This window comes from Mobula hypostoma, chromosome 2 (assembly GCF_963921235.1).
Source record: "Mobula hypostoma chromosome 2, sMobHyp1.1, whole genome shotgun sequence".
In the NCBI taxonomy this organism is placed as follows: domain Eukaryota; kingdom Metazoa; phylum Chordata; class Chondrichthyes; order Myliobatiformes; family Myliobatidae; genus Mobula; species Mobula hypostoma.
Window position 1 is genome coordinate 144501209 of NC_086098.1, and position 26172 is coordinate 144527380.

At 42.2% G+C, this 26172-nt stretch overlaps 1 long non-coding RNA gene across 1 annotated transcript; it reads left to right on the forward strand.

The window, feature by feature from the left end:
• Window positions 1-2149: 2149 nt before the first annotated feature.
• Window positions 2150-24965, forward strand: LOC134359628 (uncharacterized). Its single transcript, XR_010021155.1, has 4 exons — window positions 2150-3594; window positions 5624-5712; window positions 7543-7708; window positions 24566-24965. It is a non-coding gene; the product is annotated as an uncharacterized LOC134359628 (long non-coding RNA).
• The last annotated feature ends 1207 nt before the right edge of the window (window positions 24966-26172 follow it).

Here is a 26172-nt window from a genome sequence, read left to right on the forward strand (position 1 = left end):
AAGAGAAGAGAAAAGCAGAACTCCGCGTACGGCTCAATATAAATAGTGATTTAAAAGCTTTTCTCCCAAATCCCCTCCCTCCCCTTTACGAAGAAATCACATGACCCTAAGATAAGAAGCTCAGCAGAGATGCAGAAAAAAGATGTTTATAGTTAATTACTGAAAATAAAATAGGAATGCAAAAACAGTCTTCAGAGGCGTCAAAACAACGCTATTAAACCTAAACAATACATTCTCTAACAAGAAAAAGACACCATTATTCCTTTAGCTTAAAACTAAAGCTAATTATCTATTCCAAACACTCCTCACTATATAAGCAAAAGTCTATATAAACTATGAAAGCTATCACTTAATTAATAAAAGAAAAGGAAGAAAGAAGCAGATAATCAAACCAGTTAATAATCTGTCCACTGTGTTAGCTCACTCCATATACCAAACAGACTTCAAAAAAGTCATTCATTAGTCAAACCAAGAAGTTCACCTCTTGTTTAAATAGTTCATCGATCAAAGGAAATCTTCAGCATATCAAAAATCTTCAAAGCCTGTTTTCTTTCAGAAAATTATTCAGCAACCCAAATATCCTTCAAGCGTCAGCCGACTCCACGACAGAGTTAACAAAGTCCAATGCCGCTTGGGGATCTGAAAACACACGTGGTGTAGAATCTTTAGGAAATAATTTTAATCTAGTGGGGTAGCAAAGCAATGGAAAAAATCCCTTTGCATGAGCAATTTTCATCGCTGGGGCAAATTTGATCCGCTATTCCATAATTTCCCGTGGATAAACTTAGTAAAAACGGATCTCGGAACCGTTAAATTTAAAAACTCTCTTGTTTCCTTGCACATTTTATGATTTGGTCTTTAACTTTAAAGCGAAGAAAGTTGACCAAAATAGGCTGAGGTTTGCCTGAAGTCTGAGAATTTGATATGAAAATTCTATGAGCTCTTTCAATATCGGGAGGTTGAGGGAGAATATCTGGAAACAAAGATTGAAACAAATTGGCAAAAGAGTCCAATAAATTCCCACTCTCAGAACCTTCCTTGAGTCTGATAATTCGTATATTATTCCGACGAAACTTCGCCTCTAAATCGACAATTTTACGTTGAGCTTGTTCCAAGCAGGTTGAAATATCCACAATCTGACGTTTCGATTCTTTAAACTCAGTATTCAAGGAAATAATGTTTTCCTCAATAGTCTGAAAACTATGTCGGAACGACTTCAACTCAGAAGTGTTATTGTCTATTTTGTTGTCGAGAGCCATCAACGCACATTCCAAATGCTCAGCCCAGTCAGGCATATCTTCTGAGTTTTCTTTCAAAGTTTTTCCCTTTCCATTGCTGGATTCAAAAGGCAGCTTTCCACTTCTTAAAGGATATGACATAATGACAACTATTTCCCTCTAAGATCTGAGAAATAAAATTTTAAAATTCAAGGTTTAAACTGGGGAAAAGGAGGAATTAAAGGCAGTTGCAAAATTTATGTATTAGTCCATCCAGCCGCAGGTGGAAGTCTCTATTTTAAGCTTTGCCTCAGGTAGTTGCTGAATTTACAACTCACCCCATGTGTAGTAAGAAGTCAACTCAGTCCAACTAGACCAGTGGTCCCTAACCTCCGGACCACAGACCAATATCGGGCCAGAAGGCAAGCAGGGGTGCAGCGGTGGCCGGAACGCACCCAGCACATCTTTAAGAAAAAAGCCGAAATAAACAAGGTAATCAATAAGGTACAATTGTGTAGAGCAAGTGAAATCAACGATTGCCTCTGACCTGGGCCGACATTTACGTGCCAGGTGGCCCCTAATTCATTAGCTTGTTTATTTCTGCTTTTTTCTTGAAGATGTGCTGGGTGCGTTCAGGCTACCGCTGCACCCCTGCATGCTTCGCGGCCTGGTATCGGCCTGTGGCCTGGAGGTTGGGGACCACTGAGCTCGACCCTTCCAGTGTTTCTGCTCCATGATAATCCTTTTAAATCTATCCTGCTGTTCACCTCTGAATTTCCCTTTGGTGATGGGTTCCAGACAGTCTTCACTGTGGGTGAAGAGGTTTCCCTTGAATTTCCTGCGTGACTTTCTACAGACTGAAGAAGAAGACAAGCTGACTGCAGTTATGTTTCTCTCTCAGATCTCTTGTCTGGGGAAGAATATCCTTGTTGGCCAGAAGGGAATACAGTCTACAAATTATTGGATTTGAATGAATCAGGGACAGTGGAAGTAGACAAAAAGAACAACAGTCTACAAATCAGTGGATTCAGATGAATCAGGACAGAAGTAGCAGACAATCCAAATGTCTTTGTTTCCCCCCATTTTGTGAACTCTGAACTGATACTTGCTTGGGGATAATCTAATCAGAGCAATTGAATGTGGACATAAGGAGGTTCAAGTGATGACCTGCTGAACCTGAGATCATTCTCAGACAAGTAGCTATTTATTATGTAAAGTGCCAGTCCTACCAAAGAAGCAATCTGTAATAATGTGTCTGGGTTACCTTGTTTAACTGGTTTGGACCAGTCAGAGTTAAAAGACACAAATACACAAAGATAGGGGTAGGAACCATGGAACAATATTGGTTGTAGCCCTGTACCAGAGCCAGTAAGAAGGTGACCAAAGTAGGTCAGCTGACCTTGAGCCAATCGGATGGAAATCCATTAGTTCAACTGATGAGGGAAACTGTAATAGTCTGGAGCTTCAAATACATAATGGTGATAACTCTCCAGTGTGACGTGTCCATAGTTTCATTTTCTGTGAGTTCACAGTTTCGTTTTCTGAGAGTGTCACTTTATGACACATGATGTCAGTATAAAAAGACATGCGGACAGATTGCTGGAGTCTTTCATTTCGAAGGAAAGAGCGAGAGTGTTAAGACTGTGGAATTCGAGCTGTCAGGGAACGGCTCGCTACCGAAAAGGGTGAAGTCTGATACTTACCCATGCCCAAAGGATTGGGTTAATCAGCAGCACACTGTGCATTTTGGAGATGAGACTGTCACTTCGTATGATCTATATGTGGATTCATTAGAATATTTTGTGGCAACCACTTTTGTTAACCCTTGTATGGTTTCAGGTATGTTATATGGTAACCACTCGTGCTAAGAGATAGTCTGTGACTGTCACCATGTGATATCTCTATGTGGATTTCGGAACGACTTGACGGATAAGATCTTTGGTGACTGTTACTTCGTTTACCCAGCGTGGACCCTTTTGAAGACTTTGTGATCGCCTCTTCGTTGCATTGTGAATTTACAAGTTTCTCCTCTCACCTACCTTGCGGATTACTGGAACTTTCTAAATTGCCATTCTCAGACTGTGCTTGAGTAAGATTTGTTAAGAACTGTTAATAAGCTTGACTGTTTGGGAGCTACAGATGCATAACACTGTTAGGTTCTGTTTAAGATAGTAGTTTGTTCAATTTTCTATATTTTTGAGTAGATGTTAATAAATATAGTGGTTTAACATCAAAACCGGACTCAATTTGTGATCTACTGCTGCTGTTACGTAACACCAGCAACTAGAGACCAACCATCACGGATGAGGAGGACCATACAGACACGTGGAGATGGGGACCGCAAGGAACACCTGCCCAACGTAGACTCCTTTACTGGGTAATTTCTTTTTTCTTCATTAACTGTTCATGGAGGGTCAGGGAATTCTAGTGGATATCCACAGTTAGCTAGTTTGTGAACCCACGTGTTCTTTAGTTGAGACAATAAAGGTTACTTGTTGGTAAATACAGATTCTGTCTGCCTCTCTGATCATGTAATAATGATCATTATTACAAGATCCGTATAACAAAATTGGCATCCCTGTTGGCGGTTTGATGATAAATCTTTCTTTTTGTTCAAGTCGGGCCATGGAGATAGGTAGTTAGCAGTTACTAACCCGAATGAAGATTTCAGGAAAATCTGCAAGTTCGAAGGACTTGGATTGTTTTGATTGGAAGGGGTTGCTCTCGAAATTTGTGTTGAGGAACTGGCTAAAATATGAGGGATGGTTTGTCATCCTGGCTACGAAAGGAAAACTACTGGGTATATCCTTTGGAAAATTGCCCAAGAAAGCTGTCAGGCAAAAAGTTTAAACAACTACTAAAACCAGTCACAGTTGGCTGTTGAATTGAGGATCTGATACAATTACCACAGAATGCTAAGGCAGAACTGCACAGATTAGAAACAGAAAACGAATGTTGGCATAAAGCAGAAGCCAAGTGAGATAGGTTACAACAGGAAATATTAGAAAATCGGCATAAAGTAGGAGCTGACTAAGATAGGTTAAAGATTTGAAGATGGCAATGAATGTGATTGAGGAAATCAGCACAGGGAAGAAAGAGTAACACTGGCGATCATGCAAAGTGTTTAAAGCAGATACAAAAGCTGCAGGACCAACCTGCTGTGCAGCGAGGAATAATATGTGCTTTCGGATCTGAAAGAGGGGAGGAAGGTGAATTTGGAGATATTAATTGGTATGATTTCACAGATGAAGCCACTAGATAATGGATTTGATAATTATGAATGTTTTAATTTTGCTAAGGAACTCTCACCAACATCCTACCAAAGGGAGCACTTTACATTGGTGAGATTGGGAGGCAGAAGGAATGACAGATTATGGATTTAACCAAGGACCAGAAAAAAGATAAAGAATTCAAACAATTAATAGAAAGAGCAGGGTCTAAAATATAGAAAGACAACAAGGGAGTGTTTGTTAAAGATGAAGTAGTCCTATATCATCTATGGGGACATCAGGGGTGCAAAAGCACTCTGGAAAAGATATCGGAAGTGTGCTGGTACCCTAAGATGAAGGATGACATGGGGCAGTATGTCAAGAAGTGCTTGATCTGTGCACCATATAATCCTGACAGAAACGTAAAGAAAGGAGCCCTCCAATACACCAGACCAGTAGAAGGGCCTTGGACTAATTTCCAGATAGATTAAGTTGTCCCTAACTGTCCACCCCAGGGGGGTACAAGTATATTTTGGTAATAATAGAGACCTTTGTGAAGTGGGGGATGCTTTCCCAGCTAAGAGAAACACAGCAAAGGCTCTGTAAAAATCTTATTGGAAAGGATATTCACTCGCTGGGGATCAAGGCATATATTTCATAGCCCAGATAATGCAAGATGATGTCATGGCAGTTTAAGGGATCAAGCAGAGATTTCATATACCCTGTAGACCACAGTCCAGTGGAATTGTGGAAAGGATGAATCGAACACTAAAAAATATAATTGCAAAAAATGGTGCAGCAACATGGCAGGTAGTTTTGCCTTATGCCCTGATGATGATAAGGAATACAGAGGCATCTTCAACAGGTTACACCCCTTATAAGCTCATGACTGGAAAGGATATAAAAGGATTGGAGGCAAGAGACAAAAACCAGCTTGGATTGATTTGGAATTAAAAGCTATCAAACAATTATTTTAACCTAATTATTAGGAGGTCCATTACCTTTACAACTTGCTAAGATTCCAGACTACCCTGTTATGAAACAGTCCTTACGGATTTGATTTCAATTTTTGCAACTTTTGAAATTTTAAACAATTTAAATTGTCTAGATCTTCATATCGAAATTTTTTGTTTAAACCATCAATAACTGATCCCATGTTTCTCTTATGGAGAAATAACGGGATCTGTTCTTTTGCAGATTTATATTGTGATGGTCGATTGATGACTTTTGAAGAGTTAATTCACAAATATTCTCTCTCTCAGACACACTTCCTGCGATATTTTCAGGTTAGACATTTTTTACAAAAATATCTAAGTTTCCATATATGCAAGAATCTGATTTGTTGGCTACTATTTTAAATATGAATCCTTTAGTGAGAGGTTTCATTGGCAGAATTTATAATTTATTCTTACTACAAAAAGATAACCTCTCACTAAATATTAAACAAGATTGGGAGAGAGAACTTAACATGACCTTTGTTAATGAAGATTGGTTGCAAGTTTTGAAAGTGTTCAATTCCTCTTCGATATGTGACAATCACTGTTTAATTCAATTCAAAATTGTTCGTTATTATTTAACGAAGGAGAGACGATCCAAAATATTTCCTAACATAGACAACTATTGTGATAGGTGTAAAAATGAAGTAGACACTTTGTTCACATATGTTCTGGTCATGTTCTTCATTAAAATCTTTTTGGAAATCTGAATTTTCTACAAATTCTAAAGCTCTGAAAATTAATTTACAACCTAATACATTGACTGTCTTCTTTGGAATAGTTCCATATCATATTCAGGGCATTTCATCTTCAGACCAACATGTAATTGCATTTGTCACACTGTTGGCAAGAAGGGCTGTTTTGATGAAATGGAAAGATACCTCTGTCCCTACATTACAATGGTTTTTACAAGTAATGTTATGTCTTAGCTTGGAAAAATTAGAAGTAGAACTTTTGATCCTGGATTCCATTTTGAGAGAAGATGGGGCTCTTCTGCCAAATATTATCACTTAATTTTAATTAACTTATATTGTTTCCTTCCAATTCTTATTTTATATAAATGTGAATTGGCGGTTGATGATTTTTCTTCTTTATATATATAGATGATTGTAAGACGTATTGCTCTGGGAGTTGGTTCCTAATAGTTTTTTTTTCTCTCTTTTTTCTTTTTTCTTTTTCTTTCTCTTGTAGTTACTGGGGTTTTTTTTCTTTTAGTAGTTGGGGTTCTCTTTTTCCTTCTTTTCTTTCTAAAAATTTTTTTTCATTATCATATATTATTCTTTTTGATAAGTTTTTTTCCTCAGCTTTATTAACTATGTATATCAATTTGCTGAAATCTTGTACTACTTTAAAGCTGTAGAAGATTATGTATCAAAAGGATTTTTAAAAATAAAAATAAAAGGATTGGAGGAGTTGTTAGGATTAGATTTGTCAGAATACGAAATTGATGGGGTTGTGTTGGAAAAGTGGGTACAACAATTGGTAGAGACAGCGAAAGAGCCTAATTATGTGGCAGCCCACCAAACAGGAAAAAAAAGTAGTAAAAAAGTAAAGCCTACTGTGACTCAAAAGTCAGTCTCCTAGTATTAAGCCCAGGACAATGAGTGATAATTCAACGACACCAAACCACCTCATTTTTAAATCCAAGGTTTGCAGGGGTCTATGACATTATAGACAAAGTAAGTCCTTCAGTGTACAAAGTACTGACTTCTCCATATAAAAGTGGGTTGGTACCATGTAAACCAGTTGAAATGGGTGGGCGAGAAACGGGAATGTTATGACCATTGGTACATAACAATTGATGTAGCCCTGATTTGGGAGACTTCAGGATGGAACAACTTTTCCAAGAAGATGGGGACAGGTCCCAGCAAGAGGTGATTTTCAGTTAACTCATCCTGAGAACTGGGGGAGTTCTGTCAAAAAAAAGGAAAAGGAAAATGTGCTAGTGCTTGTCTCTCTTATCTTGAAATTAAGTTGGGTGAAGAAAAATGGACACCTTGAGTCCAAAGACAATTGGGAGTCCAGATTGGATGGTATAGAAAAACAAATCGAAAATTAGACATAAAATAACTTAAGATTTAAACTTGAAATAAGAAGAGAAATTACCATTGTGTGTTACAGGTTTAATTCAACATGGAGAGAAAAATGTATTTTGTTGCAATGGAATTAACCATGACTGGAGCCATGGCCAGTCTTGCTCCAGAGCTATTCCACAAACATATCAATGGTGAGGTCATTGCTTCGAGAACACTCAGTGAACAAAAACAAATCTACTCAATGGATACAGGTAATGTGGACCAACAAAGGAGAAATGGAGGACTCGAATTTGCATTTTACTGGGGTAGAAGGCTTGACAAAACCTTAGGTATTCCAGCAGGTACAAAGCTACAATTCCTATGTGGTAAAATTCAAGAAGTGGCATTATTCAGTATCCTAGAGGGGATAATCATAAATCGGTCTTTAGGTCCGATTACTGAGCAGCCTTCAGGTAATGATGGCCATGGTAAGATTACAGTTCCATGGGATCACACTCAAGAGAATTTTGAGTGGTGTAGTGAGCTATACAAGAGGTATGATGACTGGGCTGGCCATTCCAAGTGTTTCTCAAGGGTTGCTTCTATTATTATAAACTGTCCACAGGAGAATATAATACACTGGGAGAGTAGAATGGAGAAAGCCCTAAAGGAGATGGGAAAGAGTTTCTGTCAGGGCCCAGGCCCATTCCAGGTTTTTAAAATTAGAAAAATCTCTACCTCACACCCTCAAGGATGGAAACTACACCAGAGCCTAAATGTACTGATAACCAGTGTAATACAAAGGGTTAGTGTTAGAAGATATGTGGAATTTGTCACTTCAGTACCAGGGTACCAGCATTTGCAGGTAATTTTTAATCTCACTGAAATAATGGTGCTCACCAACAATGAAGCAATTATTTACTCACCTTTTTGGAGGATAACTAGGCATCAGTGAATTTGAGTCCGTCAAAAGTAGAAGGGATAGCGAGAGTCATCATCCTAGATATAGCAGAATTAGAAAGCCAGATACAGTCTCTCCAGCAGAAAATATGAGATATTACTGGAGAAAATTATAAAGATTAGGTACAAAGTATCCTGATAGGTTGAAATGTATCCCAGCTAACTCTGGATGTGGTTAAATTTCTGAAGCCCCTTCAAGATACAACAAATATGATTATTGACCGCATAGACCTAATGTCTAAGAAAATGCATAAAGCTGAGATCTGTGCTACAAATACTAGTTGGTTTCTACCATGATTGGCACTAATTTATTATAACTTGATGCACATGAAGTACCAAACTGGGTATCGGATGAGCAGCTAGAAGAATGGGTCTGCATGGATATCCTTCTGTTCCCCACCAACACATGCTATTGTTAGGAATGGTACTGGGAAAGGGATAGATTTATCAAGAGGCCACTGGTCCTGTCCGGAAGAAATGACAAAACAGAAACTTACAAATTGTGGTTTCAGTTCTCAAGAAAACTGTTCATTGTCTACTTTGCCTGTGAATAATCTGTCTTTCTTACAATATGCATTGATGGACAGACATTATACAGCAACAGTGGACACAAGTGATACAAAGCTGTATGCCGTTTGGAAAGTCACTATGTTGCCACTGGGAATGCGACATTAGATCTGGCCATTGGAGGATAAACTTTGCCTCAGCCAGCAGGAGACAGTAATGAAGGAGAACATCAAGATCCAATGCTCTGATGCGGATCAATATCTGTGGGACTAGATTGTTACTGAGTTGCCACTAGTTCCTCACTTGACTGCAATCTGGACAAGTGTTGTGGAGGGGGCGAGGGAGATGATCCACCAATAGACTAAACACACTAAAATAATTAAAACACATGCTGGTAAGGCAAATGAAATATTGTGGGAGCTAGCCTTTTGGAGTAAGTTTTGGAATTGGGGAACAAATGTTGAAATACATCTGTGGGTAAGAATAGTATTGCATGCTGCTGTAATACAAATTGTATGTACACTGATATCAACTGAGAAGGTGAAGGCTGAAATAATGCGAAACCTAGGATAATATTTTCATGAAACAGTAGAGACTATGAAGTGTGTAAATTTAGGAAATAAGTGTTAGTATAATTTATAGAATGTAAATGTTGCACACCAACTGGGGTTCCTTGGAAGCCAACTGAATGAGAGGAGGAAAGGATCCTAAGGTAAATATCTTTTGATCAAGAGTAGGGAGATCTTGGCCAGAAGGAACAGCAGTTTACAAATCAGTGGATTCAGATGAATCGAGAACAGGGGGACGCAGATGAACCAATTGTCTTTGTTTCCCTCATTTTGTGAACTCCGAACTGATTCTTGCTCTGGGGTAATCTAATCACAGCAATTGGATGTGGAGACGAGGAGCTTCAGATAATGACCTGCTAAACCTGAGACCATTCTCAGATGAGCTGCTATTTATTATGTAAAGTGCCATACCTACCAAAAAAGCAATCTATAATCTCATTAGACTGAGTGCCTGAGCCACCTAGTTTAACTGGTTTGGACCAGTCAGAGTTGAAAGACACATATTCAGAAGGCTGGGGTGGGAGGAGGGAGAAAGCATGGAACAACATTGGGTGTAGCCCTGGACTAGAACCAGTAAGAAGTTGACCCAGGTAGGTGTCACGGTCCTGATCGGCAATTCCCTGATTCCCTTTAAATTTCCTTTGTTTGTGTCACGATTGGGACCATTTACTCCTTGTTCTCCTTTATTCATTGTTTCTCTGTGTTTCTCGGGCTATGTAATTAAAGGTACTTGATTCTCAGCTGAACCAGCACTATACAGTTTTGGGTTTTCAGCTGCTCAGGGCTAGATCGTCACCGAAGCAAGTGCGACAAGCCATCTTGTTGGAACGAGCCAAGTTACATTGCCGGCGTGAATTCCAGTAAGTCGACTCTCCTCGCCTATGCAAGCCTCCTATGTTGCCTCAGCCTCACTGGAGTGGGTCCGTCAAGTTAACCTGCCAGAGTGAGGCACTAGTTGTTGTCTTTAGTTCCCGGGCTGAGTGGTGAGCTCGTCGCTTCTTGGAGCCATTTCATGTCAAGTTAAAAGAACTGTCTATCGTTGTGTGGTTTTGTCTCTTCGTGTCCTTGCCTCCACTGAGTAGGTCCGGCCGTTTGCCCCTACTTTGAAGTAAGGAATCCTGTCTCTCAGCATACTGCGTCTTGTGTCTAAAGGCTGATTTATGCTTCTGCATAGTAGCCTACGCCGTGTAAGCATTTATACTTGTGTGTTGGTATGTCTGCATTGGTCGGCAATTCACCGCCAAAATGCTAGTTGGTGGTGGGGTTTCTGTGCCACTGTGTTGAGTTTCTTTGTGTTGAATCTCCAACCATTTATTTCGCATCAGTGTACACACAGTATACTCAGAGACTGGCAATTACCATTCGAGTTTTAGCTTCAGGTGGAGGTCAACAGGCTGTAGCAGCTAGCTACAAACTGGCGTCAAGCACAGGGTCCTCCATAATTTTGGAGGTCTGTAAAGCTTTATGGAAAGCATTGCAGCCAGAGTTCCTTCCTGCCCTTCAGACGTCCAATGGGAATCTATTTCAGTGTAGGAGGAAATGCGATGCTACCAAGCGGACCAATCACAGTTGTTGCGGTCTGTGTTGCGGCGATGCGTATTTACATTTTGGGAGAGGTGCGCGTCAGGCTGTGGTGTAGGGAACCGTGTAGGCACTGCATAGGGTTCGCGGCTATGCCGTACCTACAGCAGCAATTTGACGCTGAAGTATAAATCAGCCTGCTTCTTCCCGCTTCTGTTTAGCTCTCTCTCCTGGATTTCACTCTGATCAACCCTTGCTTCCCAACCTTTCTAGTAACTATTAATAAACTCTATTCTGTTAACGCTTCAGGACGTGCTTGCATTCTGCATTTGGGTCCTCCCTTTCCCTGCACTTACAACAGTAGGTTAGGTGATCTTGAGCCATGGGGATGAAGATCCATCAGTTCAACTGATGATGAACACAATAAGAGTCAGGAGATCCAAATATATAATGGTGATAACACTCCAGCAACCAGAGTCCAACCATCATGGCTGAGGAAGACCCCACAGACACGTGGAGATGAGGATCACAAGGAACGCCTGGTCAGCGTAGACTCCTTTGCTGTGTAATACCTTTTCTCTTCATTGACTGTTCGTGGAGGGTCAGGGAATTCTAGTCAGAGTGCACACAGTTAATTAATTTGTGAACCCAGGTGCTTTTCAGTTGAGACAATAAAGGTTACTTGTTGGGAAATACAGATTCTCTCTGCACCTCTCTGATCATTATTACAAGGGTACATCCATATAACTCTCTCATTATTCCCTGCTCTTTTGAATGGATTGGGTCATTTTCACTGCTTCAAAAGGACTGTATCTCACACAGCTGAGTTGTTAGAATACAGCACTGTCCTCTAAAGTCTGAAAGCAGAATGGAGAACCATTAGTTCGATGTTCAATGGAGCAGGGTTAGAAACCAGAAACTGGTCAGCAGAGCACAGAGCTTTGGGCTCTGTTCAGTGGTAGGTGTAAGAGCATATGATAGGGAGCAGGGAAATAAAACAGGGGGTCCGTGGCAATGAATACTAGAGCAACATTTGGAAGCTGATTGACAGAAAAACAATTGGATTGGCTTTGTTGACATAATGCCTGTTGACATTGAGTACAGTGCTTATTGTGTTAAACTGGCTACTGAGTTCTCATAACATAGACTGGTGTCATTTGGCAGAGTGAAGGCAATTCTTGTAAACACTTCCAATGGCTCTGTTCTTACCCAGAAATCTCTGAGCTTCAGAATTTACTATCACTGTGAATCGAGTACACATGCACTGGGAGTTTAAAGTTGTGTCACAAGGTGTGTATGAATTCATTGGGAAAAAGGCTCCAGGAATGGATGTGATTGAACTCCCAGACAGAGCTGAGATCTTGTTCTTGATTTTCCACCAACTGAAGTGGAACATTGAGATCAGATCTGATATCCTGAACCAGCTGATGTTCATACCCTGGTAGATAATAGGAATAGTTGAGACTGAGGCCTACAGGAAAGAACTGGGTCCAACTTCTGGTGAATTAAACTGTCAATTAGAGCTGCATGGGATAAACAAACTCCTTGTGTCCATACATGGCCTCCTCTGCTGCCATGATAAGGCTAAACTCAGGTTGGAGGAGCAACACCTCATATACCGTCTAGGTAGTCTCCAGCCCCTTGGTATGAACATAGAATTCTCCAACTTCCGGTAATTCCCTTCCCCTCTATCCCTATTTCACTCTGCCCCCTCCCCCAGCTGCCTATCACCTCCCTCATGGTTCCGCCTCCTTCTACTACCCATTGTGTTTTCCCCTGTTCCTTCTTCACCTTTCCTGCCTATCACCTCCCTGCTTCCCCGCCCCCACCCCTCTGTCTTTCAAATTACTGGTTTTTCAACTGGACCTACCAGCCTTCTCCTTCCCACCCTCCCCCACCTTCTTTATAGGGCCTCTGCCCTTTCCCCCTACAGTCCTGACGAAGGGTTCCAGCCCGAAACATCGACTCATTGTTTCCACGGATGCTGCCCGACCTGCTGAGTTCCTCCAGCATGTTGTGAGTGTTACTTTGATCCCAACATCTGCAGGTTATTTTGTGTTTAAAACTCCTTGTGTCTTTTGGTTCTTTAAGAGATCACTTTTGTTGGACGTCATCTGGTTCTGGATTCTTCTGCAAGGTGAGACTGTTGTTCCTTCTATTCTGTCTAGGTTTATAACGATAACAAACATCTCTGCTTTGGGTATCAAGTGACCTATGGCATTCACACCGCAAATGTTCCACATATTAATGACTTCCAACGAGGAAGTCTAATCACCCACCCTTCACATCCATTGACATTGCCTTTGCTGAATTCACAACCATCATCACCTCAGGGTCACAGTGATCAGACCATCTCCCTAAGCAGCTGTGAAATACCACAAATTTCCTGCAGGGCAGTGGGATATGACCAGAACTGTTATGCTACAGCAATGGACAGACACACTGAACCAAATCACAGACAGGTGATGGGGAAGATTATCTCATTATGATACAGATAAGTGGACAGTCAGGGAACTTGATGCTGAGTCCAGATGTTTGAACTGTAACCAGATGTAAGATGAGGATTTGTTCTCTAAACTTGTGTGGAGCCTGATTGTAACCTTCATAAATCAAAGTATTGAGTACTGGAGATGTGATGTTACATTGAAGTTGTACAAGATGTTGGTGATGCCTAATTTGGAGTATCATGCAGTTTTGGTCAGCTACCTACAGGAAAGATGGAAGTCACCTTGGAGACTAAAAATATCTCATCTGAAATTGTGTTCTTCGTACATTGTTCCCTTTTTAAAACCTCTGTGTAGAAAAGGCTAAGGATTTGTGTTCAGCAGTCTCAAATACAATAGCTCAGCAGTTCTTCTCTGCATGACAGTTCACCAGTACTTGAATACCATCGATCTTTTGAATGTGACATTGGAGGTCGGGTCAAACCAACCTTATAATTTTTTGAGGAAGTTACCCAGAAAGTTGATGAAGGCAGGGCAGTGGATGTTGTCTACATCACATTCAGTCAGAAGGCATTCCCGATGAGGTCGTAGATTGGTCATAAGTTTACCACGACATACCGCTGCAATATGCCCAAACCTCTGATATTTGTAATATCTAAGTGAAGGTGGAATATAAGCTCGTACATTACAAGTAACATACCCCAAACTTTATCAGGGAGCTTCACCTCAAAAATATATCAATACAGATAAACCATCCATCCTTTCCCCATTTCTGACTGTTTGCAATCTCTTTGCCCCCTTAACCTTGCCTCCCAATAAATGAGATTTAACCTCTTGTATCGAATTCTCCACCGGAACACCTGTTATAACATCCCTGATACCTCTGTTTTCATTGGGCAACATAGATACTATCCTTACAAACGATTACCCCGTTACCTCCTCTTAAAGTACAAGCACAATCTATATTCCCTATGGCCAATTTTAATTCTGTAGATTACTTAACAGGATTGAAAGAAGGCAGTTCTGCATCAAGCTTAAACAATACCTTAAAGTATTCTTTCTTTCTCCCACCCCCCATATCCAGCCCCTCTTCTCCATCACTTGAAATCATTCCAACATTATATTTCTTTTCCTGTTTTCCAAATCTAGATTCAACATTATTCCAACCTCCTCCCGCCAACCTGCACTCATCCCAACCCTCCATTTGTGGTTCCTTTTCCATATTCTCCACCCCCACCTGAACCTACTCTATTCCCCAACATTCCTACACCATTCACATTCAGCGCCATCAACCACCACTCCTCCGAGCCACAAAATCCACGGGATTTCTCAAAAGAGCCCAACCAGCCGATAACAGCACTAAACGTATGTTCAGGTGTTCCTTAAGTACTCAATTCTGAGCGCCCAAAACATGACTATCAATTAACGGGAATGTCCTAAGCCCTTAAAAAGGCAGCACCAGCAATCTATACCCTGGACAGTCAGAGTATTTAATTCTTGGAAGCTGACACGGTTGGGAGCATCTCGCAGCAATTGCGTTATTGGAGTCATGATAGAAATATGGTGAGACAGGGACAGAACTAGAAACTCACTGTTCCAGGGTAGAGATAAAACAGATATGATGGAGGTAGAGATGAGAGAAGAGGGGCAGTTGTGTTTTGGATCAGGGTGAAGTCAATATTTAAATAGGATATTCCTGAAGGATGGTCTGGTGAGACTCTTTGTGGAAGTTAGAAATATAAAGGATGTGAGGTGATCATTTTGATGGGAATGTTTTATAAACTCCCAGTAATCAGCATGAATTAGAGGAACAAATATGTAGGGAATAACAGAGAACTGACGGAACAATAGGGTTGCTATTACAGGTGATTTCAGTGTTCCTCATATTGACTGGGACTGCCATAGTATTTGGATGGGACAGAATTTGCCAAATGTTGCCAGAAAGTTTTCAGAAACAGTTTGCAGATGAGAGGTCTAGAGTGGATCTCCTATTGGGAAATGAAAGTAGGCAAGTGACATAAGTGACAGTGAGGGATCACATTGGGTTCAGTGACCATAAGTCTATTAGTTTTAATAGAATTATGGAGAAATATAGAACTGATCCACAAATTAAAAAACCATAATCTGAGAGTATATGCACTTACAGTGAAGGAAATAAGTTTCAGGGTGATGGGCAGTGAAATAGCAGTTACCTGTAACAAGCTTTCCATAGTTGTGGAAACAGAAATGAAAGTGGTGTTTAAGAGAATGTTAAATACACAGAGTATATGTGCATGTGGAGGGGTATGGTTCATGTACAGACAGAAGAATGTTAGTTCAATTTGGCATCATGTTTGTCACAGACATCGTGGACTGAAGGACCCGTGTTCCTCTGCTGTCCTGTTCGATAGACAGCAAATGTCGATGGCTTTTTGACTGATATCTGCTTGCAGGAAAAGGGACATCCGACAAATGAGATGGCACTGCTGAAGTAAGGGGCAGGATGGTAGGATTAGGGAACCTTGATTGTTGAGAATATGATCAGGAAAGGGCATGAAATGGATTATGAATCCCATGAAGAGTATAACAGATAGAGGAGTACACGTTGGGGAAATCAGGAGGACAAAATGACATTGGATAGTTCTGATAGATGAAGGGAAAGGTGAAGCCGAAGAGAGTCAGCAAGTAAAGTAAGAGCAAAAGAGTGCAGGGTAGTGTAGCAGTTAATGCAATCACTTTACATGTGTGATGATCGATCGGGCTTCCATTCCCAACGTTGTCTGTGAGGACTTTTGTATGTTCTCCACATGACCATGTGGATTAACTGCAATCATTTTACAGTGTGATCATCGACTGGGCTCCATTCCCAATGTTGCTTATATGTCCTCACCGTGACCACATGGATGTCCTCCGGCTGTTCCAGTTTAAGGTAGCACCACAGAAGGTGGGTGACAGCTTATTGATGGTTTTCAAAGCAAAGAATTTGATGAAATACTTTGTTATTAACACTTTTTTCATGGAAGATTGTAAACGATCACCGGAAACAATGAAGAAGCAAGCAAAGATGAGGCTGATCCAAGGGTCGAGGCATGTGGGTATGAGATGGAGCTGGAGAGAGACCGAGGCATGTTCCAGGAGAAGTTGGAGAGAAGTGGTTGGAACTTTAGAGACGAAGCTGGAGTGAGTGGAGTAGAGAAAGTTGAAGCGGACTTGTTTCAGAGCTCATGGATGTAAACTGGGAGCAAGGATTGACCCATCTAAGTGCCTTGCCAATTTGGAAAGGTCAAGCAAGGGCTGGAAGCTCTGCTCTGGCTGCTTTGGGCTTCATGTCCGCAAGCTTCACGGCAATTTATCCACCCGTATGATGGACTGAGACTATGTGCATACTCCGGGCTTTGGGGTTATGGACTCAATTCATTCTGAATACTGATACTTGTTTATTGTTTGCATGATTCACTTTTTGTTTCTTTCCCCCCCACTTCTCTCCCCACATTGGGTGTTGGTCTTTTTTTAAAATTGGGTTCGTTTGCATTTTTTGTTTTTGTGGCTGCCTGTAAGTAGACAAATCTCAAGGTTGTATAATTTATACATAGTTTGAATATAAATCCACATGGATGGTGTTTTGAGAGGCTGGTGTTGAAGCATATCAGCTCCTGTCTGAGTGGCGACTTGGATCCGCTCCATTTTGCCTACTGCAGCAACAGGTCTACAGACAGGACCGGATTTAGTGGGGCTGGAGACCTTGATGGGCCCCTGCGGACACCGTAAAACGATGCTGTACTAGGCAAAAAAAGGCAAGAACAAGAGCAAAGGTCGTACTGGTCTAAATATCAAAGCTGTGAACCAAGGCATTGGTCAAGTACAATACCATCAAGTACAATACCATCACTGAAGATGCGGCATGCAAAACAAAACGCACAGCCGGTGGAAGGGGAATATAAGAGCCATTGCCTTGATATGTACTCACAATTTACGAGCTTGCATTTGAAGTGAAATTTGCAGAAAAAACGTCTCTGCCGTTTGTATACTCGTTCCAAAGCTTTGATATCCACTTCCTTATTCTGGCAGGACTCCGGCCTTTTCTTAGCCCAGTACGCTTGGACTGAATCATCTAACGTTTCATTTCCCCAGTGAGCAGGATCAGTGCTGTAAGGATCCACAGTAGCGGTCACGTTAACATTAATGGTGGTCCCACTTGGTTGTTCAGAGGCCTCTGTGGTTGGGGATCCCAAAGTCATGCTCTCTGCCTCTTCAACATTAGCTGCTGACTGCGGCAAGGATGGTGCTCCTGTGCTAACGCTGGTGCTAGCGCTAGCTGTTGAACAAGTCTCCGTTTGTCCACCGGTCTCAGACTGTGACAAGAGCGATGGTATTGCTGCATCATTGAGAACAGATTTTAAAAATTCTGTCAATTTCAATGTCCTTTTTAATGCTTCCCAAGGTCCTCATTTTCTTGTTTCTTTTTACTTTTCTGTGCTCCAACCTCGTATTTTTTGTTTTGTCCACCATGATGATAGCTACCTATTTTGGGCCCCCCTGCAGCTTGGGCCCCTGGGCTGCAGCCCAGCCTAGCCCTGCCTAAAGTCCGGCCCTGTTGGAGGCACAGGATAAAATAGGCCAAAATCAACATGGTTTCCTTAAGGAGAAAACTTGCCTAGCACATCTGCTGGAATTATTTGAGAACATACCAGGCAGGATAGACAAGGCAAAATCAGTGGCTGGCATTTGCTTGGATTTTCAGAATGCCTTTGGCAAGGTGCTGCACATGAGGCAGCTTAACAAGATAAGACCCCATGGTATTACAGGAAAGATACCAGCATAGGCAGAAGATTGACTAACTGGCAGGAGGCCAAGACTGGGAATAAAGAGGGCCTTTACTGGTCAGCTGCCTATGACTCATGGTATTCTGCAGGAGTCTGTGTTGGGACCGCAATACTTCATTTAATTTAGAGATACAGTGTGGAACAGGCCCTTCCAGCCCAAAAAGATGCACTACCCAACATCCCAGGCCTCAGGATTTTGTATACGTACTGCTTTCAACCACCACCACCAGGTCTCCTAACCAATTTAACCTTTCCCTATAGCTTTGGTCCTCGGATCCTGCAAACATCCTTGTAAATTTTGCAGATTGCTCCGAATTAGACCCAACCACCATCTTATACAACTTCAGCATAGCATGCCAATTCCTCTGCACAATGCTTTGATTTATGAAGGTCAATGTGCCAAAAGCTCTCTCTCTGACCCCATCTACATATGACTCCACTTTCAAGTAATTATGGATCTGTATTCCCAGGTCCCTCTGTTCTACAACACTCCTCAGTGCCCAAACATTCATTGTCTTAGTCCACTTTGATTTGTCCTCCCGAAGTCCAACAGCTCATTCTTGACTACACTGAATTCCATCCGCCATTTTTCCTCCCATTTTTACATCTGGATCAGATTCCGCTGCAAGCTTTGATAACCTTGCTCACTGTCCACTACACCCCCCGTCTTGGTGTCACCTGCAAATTTGGCAAATATGATATACATGACAAACCACAGCGTACCCAGCACTAATCCCTGTGGAACACCACGAGTCACAAACCTTAAGTCAGAGAGGCAACCATCTGCTCTCTGCCTTCTGCCGCAAAGTCAATGTGGAATCCAATTTAGGACCTCTTCCTGATTGCCATGCGACTGAACCTTCCAGACCAGCCTCCCATGTGGGACCTTGCCTGGCTAAAGTCCATGTAGACAACATCCACTGCCTTTCCTACATGACTTTCCTAGTTAGGCACGACCTACCATGCCCAAAGCCATGTTGACTGTCACTAACTAGTCCCTGTCTATCCAAATACTTAAGTCCTATCCCTATCCCTTACCCACTACTGACGTCAGGCTCACAGATTTCTAATTTCCCACCTTATTCTTACAATCTTTCTTAAATAATAGAAGGATAATGGCTATCCTCCAATCAACTGGCACCCTAGCCGAGGCACAGGACATTTTAAATATCTACATGGGAAACCTTGCAATTTTGGCACAGCCAAACCACAAGATAGAGTAAAGTGGGATGAAGGGGAAAGACAGGGACAGATAGATATGTCAAGTGTGACGGGGCGGTGGCAAGGTAAATGCGCAGCAGCCAGCTGGAGTTATAAACAACAGCAAGAAGGATATAGAACGTGGAAGAGTAGAGCACAGGAACAGGCCCTATGGCCCACGATGTTGTACTGAACCAGCTAAAAAGCAAATCAAACATTAATCCTTCCCACCTGTACAATGTCCATATCCCTTCATCTTCTTCATATTCATGTGCCTATCTAAACCTCTCTTAAAAGCCTCTAATTTATTTTCCTCTACCACCATACCAGGCACTGCATTCCAGGTATCCACCACTCTTGAGTAAAAAAAAAAATTACCCCTCACATCTCCTCTGAACATGCTTCCTCTCACCTTCAATGCATGCTCTGTCTACTTCGTCTATACCACACATAATCATACAAACCACTATCAGATCTCCCCTAAGCTTCCAGTGCTCCAGAGAAAACACCCGTTTATTCAGCCTCTCAAGGTAGCATATGCCCTTTCAACCAGGCAGCATCCTGTGCCCTCTCCAAAGCCTCAACATCCTTCCGATAGTGGGACGACCAGAACTATATGCAATACTCCAGATATGACCTAACCAGAGTTTCATAAAGTTGCAACATAACCTCTTGACTTTTCAACTCAATGCCTCGACTAATAAAAGCAAGCATTCCATCAACCTTCTTAACCACCCCATCAAGCTGTGTAATCACTTTCACGGAGCTATGAACGTGGATCCCAGGATCTCTTTGCTCAACAACGCTGTTAACGATATTGGCCTTAACAGCGTTCTGTCCCTTTGCATTTGCCCTATCAAGGTGCAACACCTCACATTTATCTGGGTTAAACACCACAGGCCATCTCTTTGCCCATATCTGCAACTGATCTATGTTGTGCTGTATTCTTTACTAGTCTTCTACACTCTCTGTAACTCCACTAATCTTGGTATTGTCCACAAACTTAATAACCCATCCATCTACACTTTCATTTATATGTATCACAAACAGCAGAGTTCCCAGCACGAATTCCTGTGGAGCACCACTGATTACAGATCCCCAGCTCAAATAAGCTCCCTCGTTGCCTTATCAAAAAACTCAAATTGGTAAGGCATGACCTGCCCTGCACAGAGCTGTGCTGGCTCTCCCTAAGAATTTTCTCCAGCAATTTCCCGGCATCTAGTATGAGACCCACCAGTCAGAAGTTCCCACGATATTCCCTTGTTCCTTCTTTCGCCACCTACTAGTCCTCTGGGACCTCAACTGTGCCAAAAGAAGATACAAAGATACTGGTCAAAACCCCTCTTTTGCCTCCTTCAATAATCTTGGGTAAATCTAATCAGGTCCTGAGGACTTATCCACGTTAATATACATTAGGAGGCCCAACACTTCCTCCTCCTTGACCTCTAAATACCCTAAAATATTTATACACTAGACATTGATCTCATGGTCCTGTGTATCCTTTTCCTTAGCAAATACTGAAGCAAAGTACCACACTCACATTCTGCACATCCAAGCAAATGTTTCCCCCTTTATCCTTGAGTGGTCCCACCATCTCCGGAGTTATCCTCTTACTCTTGACGTATGTATAGAATGCCTTGGAAGTCACCTTAATCCTACTTGCCAAGGACTTGTCATGGCCCCTCCTGGTTTTCCTAATTAGATCTTTTGTGTCTTGTTTCCAATCCCCATGTACTTTGTTTGATCATAACTTCCGAAGCTTTACATAGTTTTCCTTTTTCTTCTTGACTAAATTCGTCACCTCGACAGATATCCAAGATTCTCTTATCTTTCCATCCCTGTCCTTTTTTTCTAACAATAAATCATTTTTCCTGTATTCTGTGCAATTGCTCACACTCCCAGACAAGCAAACAAGCAGGCAGTAAGATACAAATGCACAAACTCCCACATACGAAGCAACTTCCTTGCGTCTGTGGCCTGCCGTCTTATTTGTCCAACCACACTTGTGCAATCTGCATTCCCCTTTATCTGTCTTTCCCTTCCAACCAGGACACTCCAAAAGTGGCAGCTGCTTCTTGCGGCCAAACAGGCCCTTTACCGTTCAAGAGCTTGGCAAGGTGCACTCAGACCAGTTTGTTCATTGGCAGGCCAACAGCAGATACACTGCAAATTTATAGGATAGTTAGCTCAGCTGTTCACAGCGTGGTACTAATAACGCAAAGGTCATGGGTTCGATCCCCATACTGTCCAGACATTTGCTTTAGCCATCCTCTCAACAGCGGTTCTCATGCAAGTACAACTCCATGCTCAACTGCTGCAAGGAGTTTCTGACCAGTGGGCAATGCCTTTAAAGTGTGTCCGTCCAGTTTCTTTCTTTCCACGCAACCAAGGCTGTTGGGGTGCAGAACTGAGCACAGCAAGGGTAAGGGCTTGAGATCGCGGGTGCGGTGGCGGTGAAATCAGGGCTTGGCACAGTTGCTGTTATGTGGTGGGAGTATCGGGGTTAAGTCTGGATAGGGCTGGCTGGCAGCGTGTTGAGTCATAGAGTGCTGCAGCACAAAAACACACCCTTTGGCCCATCGAATCCATGCTGATTCATTATTCTGTGTGGTCTGTAGAACCATAAGACAAAGGAACTGAATGAGGCCATTCAGACCAACAAAGCAGCTTCTAACTTCCATCATGGCTGATTAACACCACGCTCCCTCTACCCTTTGATGCCCAGACTAATCAAGAACCTATCAACTTTGGCTTTAATATTCCCAATGACTTGGCTTCCACAGCTGCCTGTAGCAATAAATTCCACAGATTCACCACCATCTGGCTGAAGAATTCCTCCTCATCTCTTTTCTAAAGGGACATCCTTCTGAAGCTGCATCCTCTGGTCTTAGATGGCCCCACAATGGGAAACATCCTCACCACATCCATTCTGTCTAAGCCTTTTAATATTTGATAGGTTTCAATGATCTCTTACAACCCCCCCATCCCAATTCTTCTAAACTCCACTCAGTACAGGCCAAGACTCATTTGATGGTAGTCCTAGGCTAATCATTTAATTCCTGATTCAATCCCATGAGTCTCTTCTAGAACCTCTCCAATACCAGAGTCCCTTTCCTAATGCAAACTCAATAAGAATCAGGTTAAATATCACTGGCATATGCCGCGAAATTTATTATATCTGCAGCAGCAGTGCAATGTAATACAAAATAAGAAAAAAAATTAAATTGCTGTAGTAGAGACATAGAAACAGAGAAAACCTATAGCACAATACAGGACCTTTGTCCATAAAGCTGTGCCGAACTTGTACCTACCTTAGAACTACCTAGGCCCTCTATTTTTCTAAGCTCCATGTAGCCATCCAGGAGTCTCTTAAGAGACCCTATCGTTTCCGCCTCCACCACTGCCGCCAGCAGCCCATTCGACGCACTCACCACTCTGCGTAAAAATTTACCCCTGGCATCTCCTCTGTACCTACTTCAAAGCACCCTAAAACTATGCCCTCTCGTGCTAGCCATCTCAGCCCTGGGGGAAAGCCTGTGACTATCCACATGATCAATATCTCTCAATATCTTGTACACCTCTATCAGGTCACCTCTCTTCCTCCACCGCTCCAAGGAGAAAAGGCCGAGTTCACTCAACCTATTCTCATAAGGCATGCTCCCCAATCCAGGCAATGTTCTTGTAAAGCTCCTCTGCACCCTTTCTATGGTTTCAATGTCCAGTGAGGTGATCAGAATTGAGCACAGTACTCCAAGTGGGGTCTGACCAGGGTCCAATATAGCTGCAACATTACCTCTCGGCTCCAAAACTTAATCCCACGATTGATGAAGGCCTTCTTAACCAGAGTCAACCTGCGTAGCAGCTTTGAGTATCCTATGGACTCGGACCCCAAGATCCCTCTGATCCTCCACACTGCCAAGATTAATACTATATTCTGCCATCATATTTGACCCACCAAAATGAACCACCTCACACTTAGCTGGGTTGAACGCCATCTGCCACTTCTCAGCCCAGTTTTGCATCCTATCAATGTCCCATTGTAACCTTTGACAGTATATATATTAATTAGTTAAATTAAATAAGTAATGCAAAAACAGAAATAAAAAAAGTAGTGAGGTAATGTTCATGGGGTTCAATGTCTATTCAGAAATCGGATGGGAGAGGGGAAGGAACTGTTCCTGAATCATCGAGTGTATGCTGTCAGGCTTCTGTACCTCCTTCCTGATGGTAACAATGAGAAGAGGTCATGTCCTGGGTGATGGGGTCCTTAATGATGGATGCTGCATTTTTGAGGCAATGCCTCCTTGAAGATGTCGTGGATAGTCCCCATGATGGAGCTGACTAATTTTACAACTCTCTGAAGCTTACTTCAGTCCTGTGCGGTAGCCCTCTCATAGCAGATGGTAATGCAGCCAGTTAGAATGCACTCCATGGTACATCTGTAGAAATTTGCAAGTGTTTTAGGTGACGTACCAAATCTCTGCAAAATCATAATGAAATATAGCCACTGTCTTGTCTTCTTTACAGCTGCATCAATATGTTGGGACCAGGTTAGATCCTCAGAGATATTGACACCCAGGAACTTGAAATTGCTCACTCTCTCCACTTCAGATTCCTCTATAAGGACTGGTTTGTGTTCCCTCGTCTTACCTTTCTTGAAGTCCACAATCAGCTCTTTGGTCTTCCTAACATTAAGTGCAAGGTTGTCAACTAGCTGGTATATCTTGTACCTGTACACCCTCCCGTCACCCCCTGAGATTCTGCTAACAGTGGCTGTATCATCAGCAAATTTATAGGTGGCATTTGAGCTCTGCCTAGCCGCACAATCATGGCTGTAGAGGGTGCAGAGCAGTGGGCTGAGAACACATCCCTAGGGTGCACCAGTGTTGAATGTCAGTGAGGTGGAGATGTTATTTCCAATCTGCACAGATAGTGGTTTTCTGGTTAAGAAGTTGAGGATCCAGTTGCAGAGGGAGGTACAGAGGCCCAGGTTCTGGAGCTTATTGATCAGGACTGTGGGAATGTTGGTGTTAAACACTGAGCTACAGTCAAAGAATGGCACCCTGACACGGGTATTTGTATTGTCCATTGAACATCCAACTAATGGTTCTCCATTCCGCTTTCAGACTTTAGTGGACAATGGCGTGTTCTAACAACTCAGCAGTGGTGAAAATTACCCATAACGTCGAAAAGAGCAGGGAATGAAGAGGTTAATTACCAATGTTGTTCATCCTTGTTCCAGAGATCTGAGGGACAAAGAACATGTCAAACATAACTGCAGTCAGCTCGTCATCTTCTTCAGTCTGCAGAAAGTCATGCAGGATGTTCAAAGGAAACCTCTTCACCCACAGAGTGGTGACTGTTTGGAACCCATCAGCATAGGGAGAGTGAGAGGTGAACAGCAGGATGGATTTAAAGGCATTGTTGTGGAACAAAAACACAGGCTGATTTGTTTCCCTACTGTACACTAGAATCAACAGTTGTAAATTCACTAGGTACCTGTGAGAGAGTTTAAAATAAAACTGATTTATATGTTGCAGATCCAGAATTTAAAATCCAGTTCCATTAAAGATGAACAGCAGCAGGTGAAAATCCTCCTTTGCCCAGTGATGCGATGTGGCCATTAGGTGGGATTACTGAGGAAATCCCTTCCCACAATCTGAACAGGTGAACAGCTTCCCCCCAGTGAGAATTAATCTGTGTGACAGTAGGTGAGGTGACTGAGGAAATCCCTTCCCACAATCTGAACAGGTGAACGACATCTCCCCAGTGGGAACTCACTGATATCCAAGTAATTGAAATGACTAAAGCAGCGTAAATCCCTTCCCACAATCTGAACAGGCGAACAGACTCCCCCCAGTGAGAATTACCCAGTGAGATGACCCAGTGAATCCATTCCCACAAACTGAGCAGATGAATAGCATCTCCCCAGTGTGAACTGACTGGTGTGTTTGTAGGTGGGATGACAGAGGGAATCACTTCCCAGGCACTGAACAGGTGAACGGCCCCTCCCCAGTGTGAAAAACCTGATGTACCTTCAGTTGAGATGACTGAGTGAATCTCTTCCCACACGAGCAACAGGTGAACTGCCTCTTTCCTGTGTGCATTCGCTGGGGTGCCAGTAGTTCAGATAAACAAGTAAATCCATTCCCACAGTCTGTGCAGGTGAATGGCCTCTCCCCAGTGTCAACTAACTGGTGTGCAAGCAGGTCATATGACCAAGTGAATCCCTTCCCACATGCTGAGAAGGTGGGATGAGTGAGTGAATCCTTTCCTACAGTTTCTCTATCAATTCATCAAGTCAGATGTCAGACGTAGTGAATCCCTCGCGCCATCAATACAGTTGAAAACCTAATCTCAAGTGAACAAATGCCGGTGTGCACACCGGTTCCAGTGAATTTCACTGAGTTACAACGGAAAACTTCATTTCAGACATGAGGCACACTTCCAGCTGAGATTAAAATACTTCTTCATCTCCAAGGATCAACAACAGATCAAAGGAAATATCTGGTCACTACTTAAATCTCAGTACACCAATCCTTTGCCATTTCTAAACTGTAAAAAGATTTACAAAAGGCATCAGTGGGTGAAGGATACGATTTCAGATTAGATAACTTTAGTATCTATGCTGTTCTGAGAACACTGTTACAGTGAAGTTCAACCAAAGTTAGAGGATCAACTCATTATCTAACTGGGCACAGAGCAGGCATCAAGACAGACCATCCAATGCTCT